The sequence below is a fragment of the Dipteris shenzhenensis genome, chromosome 11 (genome assembly GCF_047967505.1).
Source record: "Dipteris shenzhenensis isolate YYH24624 ecotype China chromosome 11, Dip_SZ_1.0, whole genome shotgun sequence".
NCBI classification, from domain to species: Eukaryota; Viridiplantae; Streptophyta; class Polypodiopsida; order Gleicheniales; family Dipteridaceae; genus Dipteris; species Dipteris shenzhenensis.
Genome location: NC_141606.1, coordinates 52,824,396 through 52,835,885, shown reverse-complemented (window position 1 = coordinate 52,835,885; position 11,490 = coordinate 52,824,396).

Here is an 11,490-nt window from a genome sequence, read left to right as displayed (position 1 = left end):
TCCATAAAAGTCATATTATTTTGAAACTGAATATACAAGGCATAAATGAGTAGCTAAAGACCTTGCTCCAAATCTTCCAATGTAATCTTTGGGATAGCTTCAAGATCTGCTTCAGTTAAAGGTCACAAGTCTTCAATGTGATGCTCACCCTCTTTTATTCCTTCATCGATAGGTGAATCAGCTCTATGTGTCTCAAGAGGTCTCTCAATGCTAGACCAAATCTTAATATGGGGATTATTTGATGCATGTGCCACACACATAGCCTTGACCTCTGTCGCCTGTTGGGATGTCTTCACCAGTGAGATCAATTTTTTTTGCTTGACAATGCTTGTCATGCCACACATCCATTAGTAAAGACATCAACAACAACTTCATGTTCCCTACTACAATAGCACCTGATGCACTCCTTGATGATGCCATGCTTCACAACTGCCTCTTTTTCATACTCATCATCCTCATCAGAATAAAGAATATTGTGACAAAACATGTGTGCCTCAGGATTTATGGAGCGCTCTAAGGTGGATGGAACCTGTGTGTAAACATGATGAAGAGAGTGCTCATGACATGTACCTCAAGTCAATTAGGTTCCAAGATAGATTAACTTGGACTCATAAACAGAATCTTGAGTGAATGTGCATTTCTCCTTGTACTCAACAATACATGATAGGCTTCTTATATAGAGAGAGCCTTTAGAATAGTCAAACCATGTGGGATCCTCTCATCCACATCTCTCCTTGTGGATATCCTCAATCCACATCTCCACATCATGTAGTCCACATCTTAGGGTGGCTACTTTAATTCTTTCCTTATCACATACCTTTGCCCTTTAATCTATGTGCTCATGGCACCATATCTCTCAACACCTCCCCTTGGTGCCATGATCCTTTGGCTACTGCAAGGTGGTCAGATGTGAGTTACATTCCATCACCTCCCCTTAGTGCTTGCATTGCTACTTAAGGTGGTCAAGTGTGGTTTACATGTCAATACCTCCCCTGGGTGCTTTCATAGCTACTCTCAGGTGGTCAGGTTTGATTACAAAACATAGGCAAGGTTGGCAAGGTTTTTGCTTTTCTCAATACATTCCATTTATGTCATCTTTTGGCTCATGGCTTGATGACGACTCGTTTGCTTCTTTGCTTGGTGTAGCTTCATGCATGATGCTTTGTTCTTCCATGTGCCTTGATGCTTTCTGTGTGGATGCCATGCTTTCTGCTATGGTCATCTCATGCACTTGTGCTTTCGGCATGCTTATGACAATGATGTGTGCATTCATGCTTTGCTTTTCCATTTGTTGCAAAGGTCTTACCAATTGAATTCTTTCAATATTGGCAGTGTCTAATTGCATACAATGATTCTGACATGACAGGCACGTAGAGCTCGAAAAGACGATCACTTTTCCTTTTTGGAGCATGTCCAAATTCTTCTTGGATTGAGAGTTACGGCTTGTTGAAGCTTTTGTGAAGAAAAGGGCCTTTGATGATGTGGCACAGGGATTCACATGCTGAATTCCATACTGTGCTTAGCAAGAGGCTGTGTGCTTCGAAGACACTGCTGACTGTGCATGCTTATGTGGCAGTCTTCTAACCAGACTGAGTTAACCCAAGTCTAAGAAAAACTTAACCATGGTCCAAGTAACTGAACCTAACCATAAACTTGACCAAGGTTGATCTTAACCATAGTTAAAGCCTTATCTGCCACGTGTCACTTTTTCCTAAGATCTGAGACCTTGGAGACAACAGAGAATTGGCGACGACGGAGAAGACATGGAGCATTCAGTGATGTAGAGATTCGTCGATTTTGGAGATGGAGGGAGTCGCTTAGTCGTTGCAGAATACCGTGAGGTCGCTCGTTTGGAGAAGGAGGCCTTGAGAGCATGTTGGCGAGGGAGCTGTTGATGGTCGTATAGTTCTGCTGGGCCGAGTCGTTGAGAGTCTGCTGTAGTCTAGAATCGTTTGGAGACAGTTGCTTTTCGGGGCACCTTAGAGCATGGACGTCGTGAGACGTGAGAGCTGTGGAGATAGCTTGGAGTCGGGATCCTTGCAGTCAAACATGGACGTAGACGGAGTCTCTGAGAGCGCTTGCTATGGGCTAGTCATTTGAGCATAGGTGCTGGCTGTCAGGGCTGGCAGCTGCTCGTCTGGCGTTGTTGCGAGGTTATCTTGCGAGGTGGTTGTCTGCTGTTGCAGGTTGTGCTCGTGGTTGGTTAGCCGCCAAGCGACAATGAGGATGAGCTGCTGCTATAGTCAAACCTTGTTGTGGCTCTGTCTTGCTAACTTGCTACGCCGTCAGGCTTGTTTTGCTTGCATAGACGTAGGCTTCAGTTGAGTTGCTCTGTGCACTTCGTGTCTGATACTTTGCCTATCCCGTTTCTGTTGCTAAAGAGGTAGATGAGCTACCGTGAGGTTTAGACTGTAAGTAGCAGGGCGGCTACTATTGCTTAGTTCGTTACTGTAGAGGGTTGGAGCCTCTTGTGAGCTTGCATATGCTGCTTCGGCTATGTGACATCGACTAGTGCTGCGCCTCAGGGCTGGTAGTCGTTGAGAGACCTTGGCATATCTACTGGATCTCCATCATCGACACCATCGCTTTTTGTATCCTCCTCTCTACCTTCGCAAGCTGTAGCCTGAGTTGAAGGAGTGGACCGATCAGTTGCGGGATCTTCTTGGGACAACTAGCCTTCAAGTCTTCTCAAAATAGAAGGAGATATTGAACCTTGGGACTACCAGAATGAAACTCTCTCTCTCACACACACACAACGGAAATAAGTGGACGGAAATGTCTCTCTTAAGAAGAAAGTGATCTGTCTTGGAATGGAAGTGAAGTTCACGCTAGAGGAAACTCAAATCTCCAAATGGAGTTTCAATATTTAGCTAAGAGAAACCATGAGTACCTAAGGTGTGCCTACAACTAATCAAGAAGAGATAGACCTAAGCTCTGATACCATGACAAAACATGTGTGCCTCAGGATTTATGGAGCGCTCTAAGGTGGATGGAACCTGTGTGTAAACATGATGAAGAGAGTGCTCATGACATGTACCTCAAGTCAATTAGGTTCCAAGATAGATTAACTTGGACTCATAAACAGAATCTTGAGTGAATGTGCATTTCTCCTTGTACTCAACAATACATGATAGGCTTCTTATATAGAGAGAGCCTTTAGAATAGTCAAACCATGTGGGATCCTCTCATCCACATCTCTCCTTGTGGATATCCTCAATCCACATCTCCACATCATGTAGTCCACATCTTAGGGTGGCTACTTTAATTCTTTCCTTATCACATACCTTTTCCCTTTAATCTATGTGCTCATGGCACCATATCTCTCAACATATTGTCCTCAATTATTGTGTATGGCCTTGTGTTTTCTAACATGTGCTCAAATCCATCAAACCCATCATGTGAGCTGACAAATGACAAAACACAGAAGGTCTCAGACAAACCCTTTTGTGCACTATCTGATTCATGGATAACACCCACAAACCTTCTATGCCAAAATCGAGCCTCTATCATTGCTTCCTTGAGATTTATCATCTCTATAATTGTCATAAATGATAGCAATACATACTATGACGGAGTGGCAACGGTCTCCATCAAGCCATAGAGCAACTTCTTGAAGGCATCCTTATCCCAACAAATGCTTTGGCAGATCCCTTTGAGGTGTCAAGAACACACAAGCTAATTGGAAGTTGTCCCTTGGAGTGACGTGCTAGAAAGCTCTCCCCCTCCATCTCCATGTTCACTTGAATAATTGTCCAAGGAAAACAAGACTGTGATGTAGACTTGTTACCCTCTATTGAACTAATCACCCAATCAACATAGATTGATGCGGCTTTTGGGAAATCAGGTGTGGACTTGCCAACTTGCAGCTTCTCTTTGACCCATGACTCACATGAACCCTTGAAGCTCTGATAAACAATTGAATCAATTTTGAAGTAAGTTGTAAGGGCATCCCATGTTTGATGTTGGGGCAAAGGGTGATGTGAGTTGAACTCCTTGATGAGCGCTTCTTTCAGGGCTCTATCATGCTTAATCTCAACAATGCACTTTATGGAGTTTTTGGAGTTCGTTATTGTATATATCCAAAAACCATCCTCTTCCAGAACTAACTCCATCATAAACTGACACCTCTCGAACCTTTCTCTTTCCCTTGCTAGCCATTCTTGCAATGTTCTGTTAACAAAAGAACCAAGGACACAATGAAATGTATAATAGAAAATCATAACTATAGTAGGAAATATTACAACCACAATGCAACTTCTATTAACAAAATAACCAAGGCGAAGCAACTTATATATGCATTATGAAAAACTACAACAACACAGTAAGCAAATATACACATTATCAAAGTTAAGATGGTTATAATAAAGAATGGTATTCGTGCCATTCTCCAACATAATATGATGTTAGAAGTGTCACAAATGCCATTGAACACATGGATTGTGAGTTTGTTCAGAATGGCACAAGTGCCATCCTCCGTGAGAGTTTGAGGATAATGCCACTGGTGCCATCCTCCATGATGTTAAGGAGAATGGTAGAAGTTCGATTCATCACATGGATTACAGAGAATCAGAGAATGGCACTAGTGCCATTCTCCTTATGTGAAGGTTATCACATGAGATTTTTCTCACGTGACCTTCTAGAGAAGGGCACTGATGCTAATAAGAATGCACATGTGAGTTTAGGCTTCTCAATGCCATTTTCTAGGGCCTAATAAGAGACTGGCACCACTGCCATTCTCCACTTGTACAAATGTTTACCCTACTATTCTAGGAGGGGTATTCTAGGAGAGTGGTGTCCACTTCTAATCCACATGTGAGTTTGATGATCTCAGTGTGATTATGTAGGTTCTAGCATGAGATTGGCATCACTACCATTCTCCACTAGTGGTAGTCTAGACATTCCACTAATTTTATTGGCTGCAGTAGGATAATGGCAAAAGTGGCAATGCACATGTGAGTTTAGAATTCCTTGTGCATGTTTTCAGGTCATGGTATGAGATTGGCACCACTGCCATTCTCCACAGAGATTGACACAATTCCATATGATATCTACACAGCGGAGACAGTGATCACTACATAGAAGAATGCACATGTGAGTTTAGGATTCCTTGTGCATGTTTTCAGGTCATGGTATGAGATTGGCACCACTACCATTCTCCACTGGTGGCATTCTCCATAAAGATTGACACAATTCCATATGATCTCTACACATGTGAGTTTAGGATTCTCAATGCCATTTCTTAGGGCCTAATAAGAGATTGGCACCACTGCCATTCTACACTTGTACAAATGTTTACCCTACTATTCTAGGAGGGGTATTCCAGTGATCATAGGAGAGTGGTGTCCTATTCCATTCCACATGTGAGTTGAAACTAAACCTATAGATTGACATTCCACTAATTTTATTGGCTGCAGTAGGATAATGGCAAAAGTGCCAATGCACATATTAGTTTAGGATTCCTTGTGCATGTTTTGAGGTTATGGTATGAGATTGCCACCACTGCCATTCTCCACTGATGGCATTATCCATAGAGATTGACACAATTCCATATGATCTCTACATAGCGGAGACAGTGATCACTACATAGAAGAATGCACATGTCAGTTTAGGCTTCTCAATGCCATTCCACACTAGTGGTAGTCTAGACAGCATGAGATTGGCATCACTGCCATTCTCCGATAGTGGTAATCTAGACAAACTAAACCTATAGATTGACATTCCATTAATTTTATTGGCTGCTGTAGGATAATGGCAAAAGTGCCAATGCACATGTGAGTTTAGGATTCCTTGTACATGTTTTTAGGTCATGGTATGAGATTGGCACCATTGCCATTCTCCACTGGTGGCATTCTCCACAGAGATTGAAACAATTCCATATGATCTCTACACATCGGAGACAGTGATCACTACATAGAAGAATGCACATTACCACTAGCAGAGAATGGTAGTAGGATAATGGCAAAAGTGCTATGCACATGTGAGTTTAGGATTCCTTGTGCATGTTTTCAGGTCATGGTATGAGATTGGCACCACTGCCATTCTCCACTGGTGGCATTCTCCATAGAGATTGACACAAATCCAGATGATCTCTACATAGTAGAGATAGTGATCACTACATAGAAGAATGCACATTACCACTAGCGGAGAATGGCAGTAGGATAATGGCTAAAGTGCCAATGCACATGTGAGTTTAGAATTCCTTGTGCATGTTTTCAGGTCATGATATTAGATTGGCACCACTGCCATTCTCCTAATAAGAGATTGGCCTAATAAGAGATTGACACAATTCCATATGATCCGTACACAGCGGAGACAGTGATCACTACGTAGAAGAATGCACATGTGAGTTTAGGATTTCTTGTGCATGTTTTTAGGTCATGGTATGAGATTGGCACCACTACCATTCTCCACTGGTGGCATTCTCCCAAGAGATTGACACAATTCCATATGATCTCTACATAGTGGAGACAGTGATCACTACATATAAGAATGCACATGTGAATTGAGGCTTCTCAATGCCATTTCTTAGGGCCATCATGAGTTTGGCACCACTGCCATTCTCCACTTGTACAAATGTTTACCCTACTATTCTAGGAGGGGTATTCCAGTGATCATAGGAGAGTGGTGTCTGATTCCAATCCACATGTGACTTTGATGAAGTCAGAGATTGACACAATTCCATATGATCTCTACACAGTGGAGATAGTGATCTCTACATAGAAGAATGCACATGTGAGTTTAGGATTCCTTGTGCATGTTTTCAGGTCATGGTATGAGATTGGCACCACTGCCACTCTCCACTTATAAAAATGTTTACCCTACTATTCTAGGAGGGGTATTCCAGTGATCATAGGAGAGTGGTGAACATTTGTACACAGCAGAGACAGTGATCACTACATAGAAGAATGCACATGTGAGTTTAGGCTTCTCCACAAGTGGTAATCTAGACAAACTAAACCTATAGATTGACTTTCCACTAATTTTATTGGCTGCACATGTGAGTTTAGGCTTCACAGTGCCATTTTCTAGGGCCTAATAAGAGATTGGTACCACTGCCATTCTCTGCTTGTACAAATGTTTACCCTACTATTCTAGGTGGGGTATTCCAGTGATCATAGGAGAATGGTGTCCGATTCCAATCCACATGTGAGTTTGTTGATCTTAATGTCATTATGTAGGTGCCTGCATGAGACTGGCATCACTACCATTCTCCACTTGTGGTAATCTAGACAAACTAAACCTATAGATTGACATTCCACTAATTTTATTGGCTGCAGTAGGATAATGGAGAAAGTGTTAATGCACATGTGAGTTTAGGATTCCTTGTGCATGTTTTAGAGAATGGCACCACTGCCATTCTCCACCGGTGGAACATAGAAGAATGGCATGTGAGTTTAGGCTTCTCAATGCCATTTTCTAGGGCCCAATAAGAGATTGGCACCACTACCATTCTCCCTTGGTATAGTTGTTTACCCTAATATAATAGGAGGGGTATTCCACTGATCATAGGAGAATGGTGCCAGGTTCCAATACACATGTGAGTTTGGGGATCTAAGTTCCATTATGTAGATTCCAGTGGAAATCTGCACATACTCAACATGTAGATTGGCATTCCATTGATTTTAATGGTAGTGTATCATTGATATTTTTATTTTGGTACCAAATCTTACACATAAATCTTGACTAGTGTTGCAAGTCTTTCAATTTATCTCAAGGGATATTGGCACTAGTGCCACTCTCAAGGACTTCTTATGAGGTCTTGGAGAATGGCACTGGTGCCATTCTCCATTTAAAATTAGAATTTCAATCTCTAAATTTGCCATTCAATCATGAAGAATAATTTCAATTTGAAATACAAATTGAAATTAAAAATATCAATATGAATTTGAATTTAAATTTAATATTAGAGAGAATGGCATAAGTGCCACTCTATATATCCAAAATTCAAAAGGGAACAATGGCGAGAAGAGCTATATTTCAAAATTTGAATTATTTAGTAGTTTCAAACTATCACTTTAAACTTTCAAATCTACATTTCATACAAATCAAGACCTTTTCTCTCATTTCAATTAATGCATTTCCCTCATTCACTTTCTATTCATTCCAAACAAATCATTGCAATTTAGCAGAATTGGAGAGGAGTCTCAGAGTCTCAGAGTTTTACTCACCACAGCTCGCACGGAGAGTCTTGAGGTCGGGGCAGAATCGAGGAGGTCGCACGGAGCTTGATGGTCATTTGAGCGTAGGCAAAGCTTACGTTTGAGCGTCCAAAAAGGCAACCAATGGCTCGATAGCCTGAACTCCATCGGAGCTGTGAAGTTGATGGAGGTGGAAGGAAACAACACAACTGACACTCAATCAGTTCGATACCATGGGCACCACCCACACATCATGGATGGGCAAGATTGCCCGCCCCATCCAACCCATGGCATAGATGCATTCAATGCACCATAGAGGGACTTAGGTAGCTTTAGTGTGAAAATAGCATAAGCATTCAAGCTGCCAAGTTAAGGGCACTTCAGCCTACAGAGGGGCACGTCTGAGTTGAGGTCAAAGCCAAAGAGAGAGAGAGAGAGAGAGCGAGAGAGAGAGAGAGAGAGAGAGAGAGAGAGAGAGAGAGAGAGAGAGAGAGAGAGAGAGAGCACAACGAAATGTACAAGAGAATATTGTATTGGGTGGTAAGTTTACCTCTTGAGTCAAGGCAGCAAGGACGGCGAGATATACGAAAAGCAAAATTTTACATTACTTGGACCTTGATCAAGAAAAACATACTCTAACATAAAAATTTGTAACTTAACCAACCTAGCACAACCAAACTAACATGAATAAGCTCACATAACGATCTAGGTTTCATAAAGTAATATCGATCAACTTTACCACATATATGAATAAATGGAAGTAAAATAGTGTATGGTTTCAAATGAATACCACGTTCACACACACACACACACACACACACAGAGTCTATGGTCTCAAGTTCTGGCATTGCAATGGGAGAATGGCACTACTGCCATCCTCCAATCTCCCCATTTTACAAAGCTAAATTCTTTTTAATTTGCTCCACTTCCATTCTCCCATTGCAATGTCCCAATTCAAAACTTTGGCTTTGCAAAGGGGGAATGGCACCAGTGCTATTCTCCCATTGTGATTTCCTGATTCAAATCTTGGCTGTGCAAAGGGGAAATGGCACTAGTGCCATTCTCCTAGATTCAAAGTTTTGGCTTCACAGAGTCAAAATGGCACACGTGAGTTTGATGATCTCGGTGTCATTATGTAGGTGCCAGCATGAGATTGGCATCACTGCCATTCTCCGCTAGTGGTAATCTAGACAAACTAAACCTATAGATTGACATTCCACTAATTTTATTGGCTATAGTAGGATAATGGCAAAAGTGCAAATGCACATGTGAGCTTAGGATTCCTTGTGCACGTTTTCAGTTCATGGTATGAGATTGGCACCACTACCATTCTTCACAGAGATTGACACAAATCCATATGAACTCTACAGAGCGAAGACTGTGATCATAGGAGAGTGGTGTCTGATTCCATTCCACATGTGAGTTTGATGATCTCAATGTCATTATGTAGTTGCCAGCATGAGACTGGCATCACTGCCATTCTCCACTAGTGGTAATCTAGACAAACTAAACCTATAGATTGACATTCTACTAATTCCAATGGGAGAATGGCACTGGTGCCCTTATACCTTTGTGAAGCCCAAATTTCGAGTCAAGACATTCCATTGGGAGAATGGCACTAGTGCCATTCTCCAATTTCCAATGGGAGAATGGCACTAGTGCCATTCTCCATTTTTCTATTACAAAGCCAAAAATTTTAAATTTTAAATTTGCACCACTGCCATTCTCCCATTGCAATGTCCTGATTCAAAACTTTGGCTGTGCCATTCTCCCCATGCAATGTTGTGATTCAAAATTTCTACTTCACAAAGATAGTATGGCACTAGTGCCATTCTCCCATTACAATGTCACGATTCAGAATCTTGGCTTTGCAAAGGGAAAATGGAACGAGTGCTAGTCTCCCAATGCAATGTCTTGATTCAAAGTTTGCCTTCATAAAGGGAGAATGGCACCAGTGCCATTCTCCCATTGCAATGTGCTATTATAAAATTTTGGCTTTGCAAAGGGAGCATGGCACCATTGACATTCTCCCAAGGCAAAGTCCCAAGAAAAAATTTTATCTTCCAAAGGAAGAATGGCACTAGTCTGTTCTCCTCTTATGAAGACAAATGTTTTTCTCAAGTCAATGCATGGGGAGAATGGCACTGGTGCCATTCCCCTTTTCAAAGATGGGATATGCAATTCTCCATAGGAAAGCCGAATTCACATGGAGAATGGCACCAATGCCATTCTCCACAATCCCACATGGAGAATGGCACTGGTGCCATTCTCCCCCGGCTACAAGGACACCTTTGTTGGTCTTATGAAATTCTTTGGTTGTAATTTGTTCATAATCAATTTCCTATCATCATAATGAGAGGGGATGGCTACTATCAGATGCATGAATCAGGTCATGACGATGGTGAAAATAATTCATGCTTTAGAAAAAGTTTTATCAAATTGCTAAAATTTTTAGGGAAATAATTCATGCTTTCATGAAAATTTTGTATAGACTCATTCATGCATTCTAGAGATTTGCACCAATGCCATTCTTCCCCTCTAGAAGGACATGTTTTATGGTCTTATGAAATTCTTTGGTTGTAATTTGTTCATAATTGATTCTCCGTAATCATAATGACAGGGGATGGTAACAGAAGCGGGAAGAAGGTCATGATGATGGTGGGGAATGAAGTGGTTGGAATTGGTGGAGTGTGTGCAATAGATCTAGAGGCCTAATGTAGTGGTGTGAAGATTGGGACAGAAAATGTATCGGTGATAGTGGAGAAGTCTATCAATAGTGAAATGCTCTTGCCATTTCCCACTATGGATGCAATGCTTATTGGTGAGGCAATTTGGAGCATTGTCAAGTGGCCTAAGGGCTCTCTAAAACATGTTGGTGATTCTTTAGATGATGCGGTAACTGAAGAAGCTACACCAACAAGTGAGCCTGAGTGACCTTATGTTGAGGCAATGCCAGTTTCTTCATTGGAAACTGACAATTTCATTCGTGAATCTTGGAAAGAGAAAAAGGTTGTCTTATGGGATGAGAGCAAAACAAAGACCATGGGGGAAGGTGTGATCTTATATGTTTTCCTGGGAGACTCTATAAACTTTGACTTATTGGGTAATGATTGCATTGGTGTGGGTATTGAAAAGAAAGAACAAATTAGAGGAAGGGACTTAGGGTCTTCTATGCAAGATGTCGGCTCTCTTAGCCTAGTAAAGTGGCCCATCAAGTAGATTACCTTACTTGAAGGAAGCCCATTGCAACAATATGTGCCCATGGACCACGTTGCTGGTATAGATGAGTTGGTCAATGATCAAATGTTGAAAAGGGATGATCCAACATCAAAGAAAAGAAGTTACACTTTCA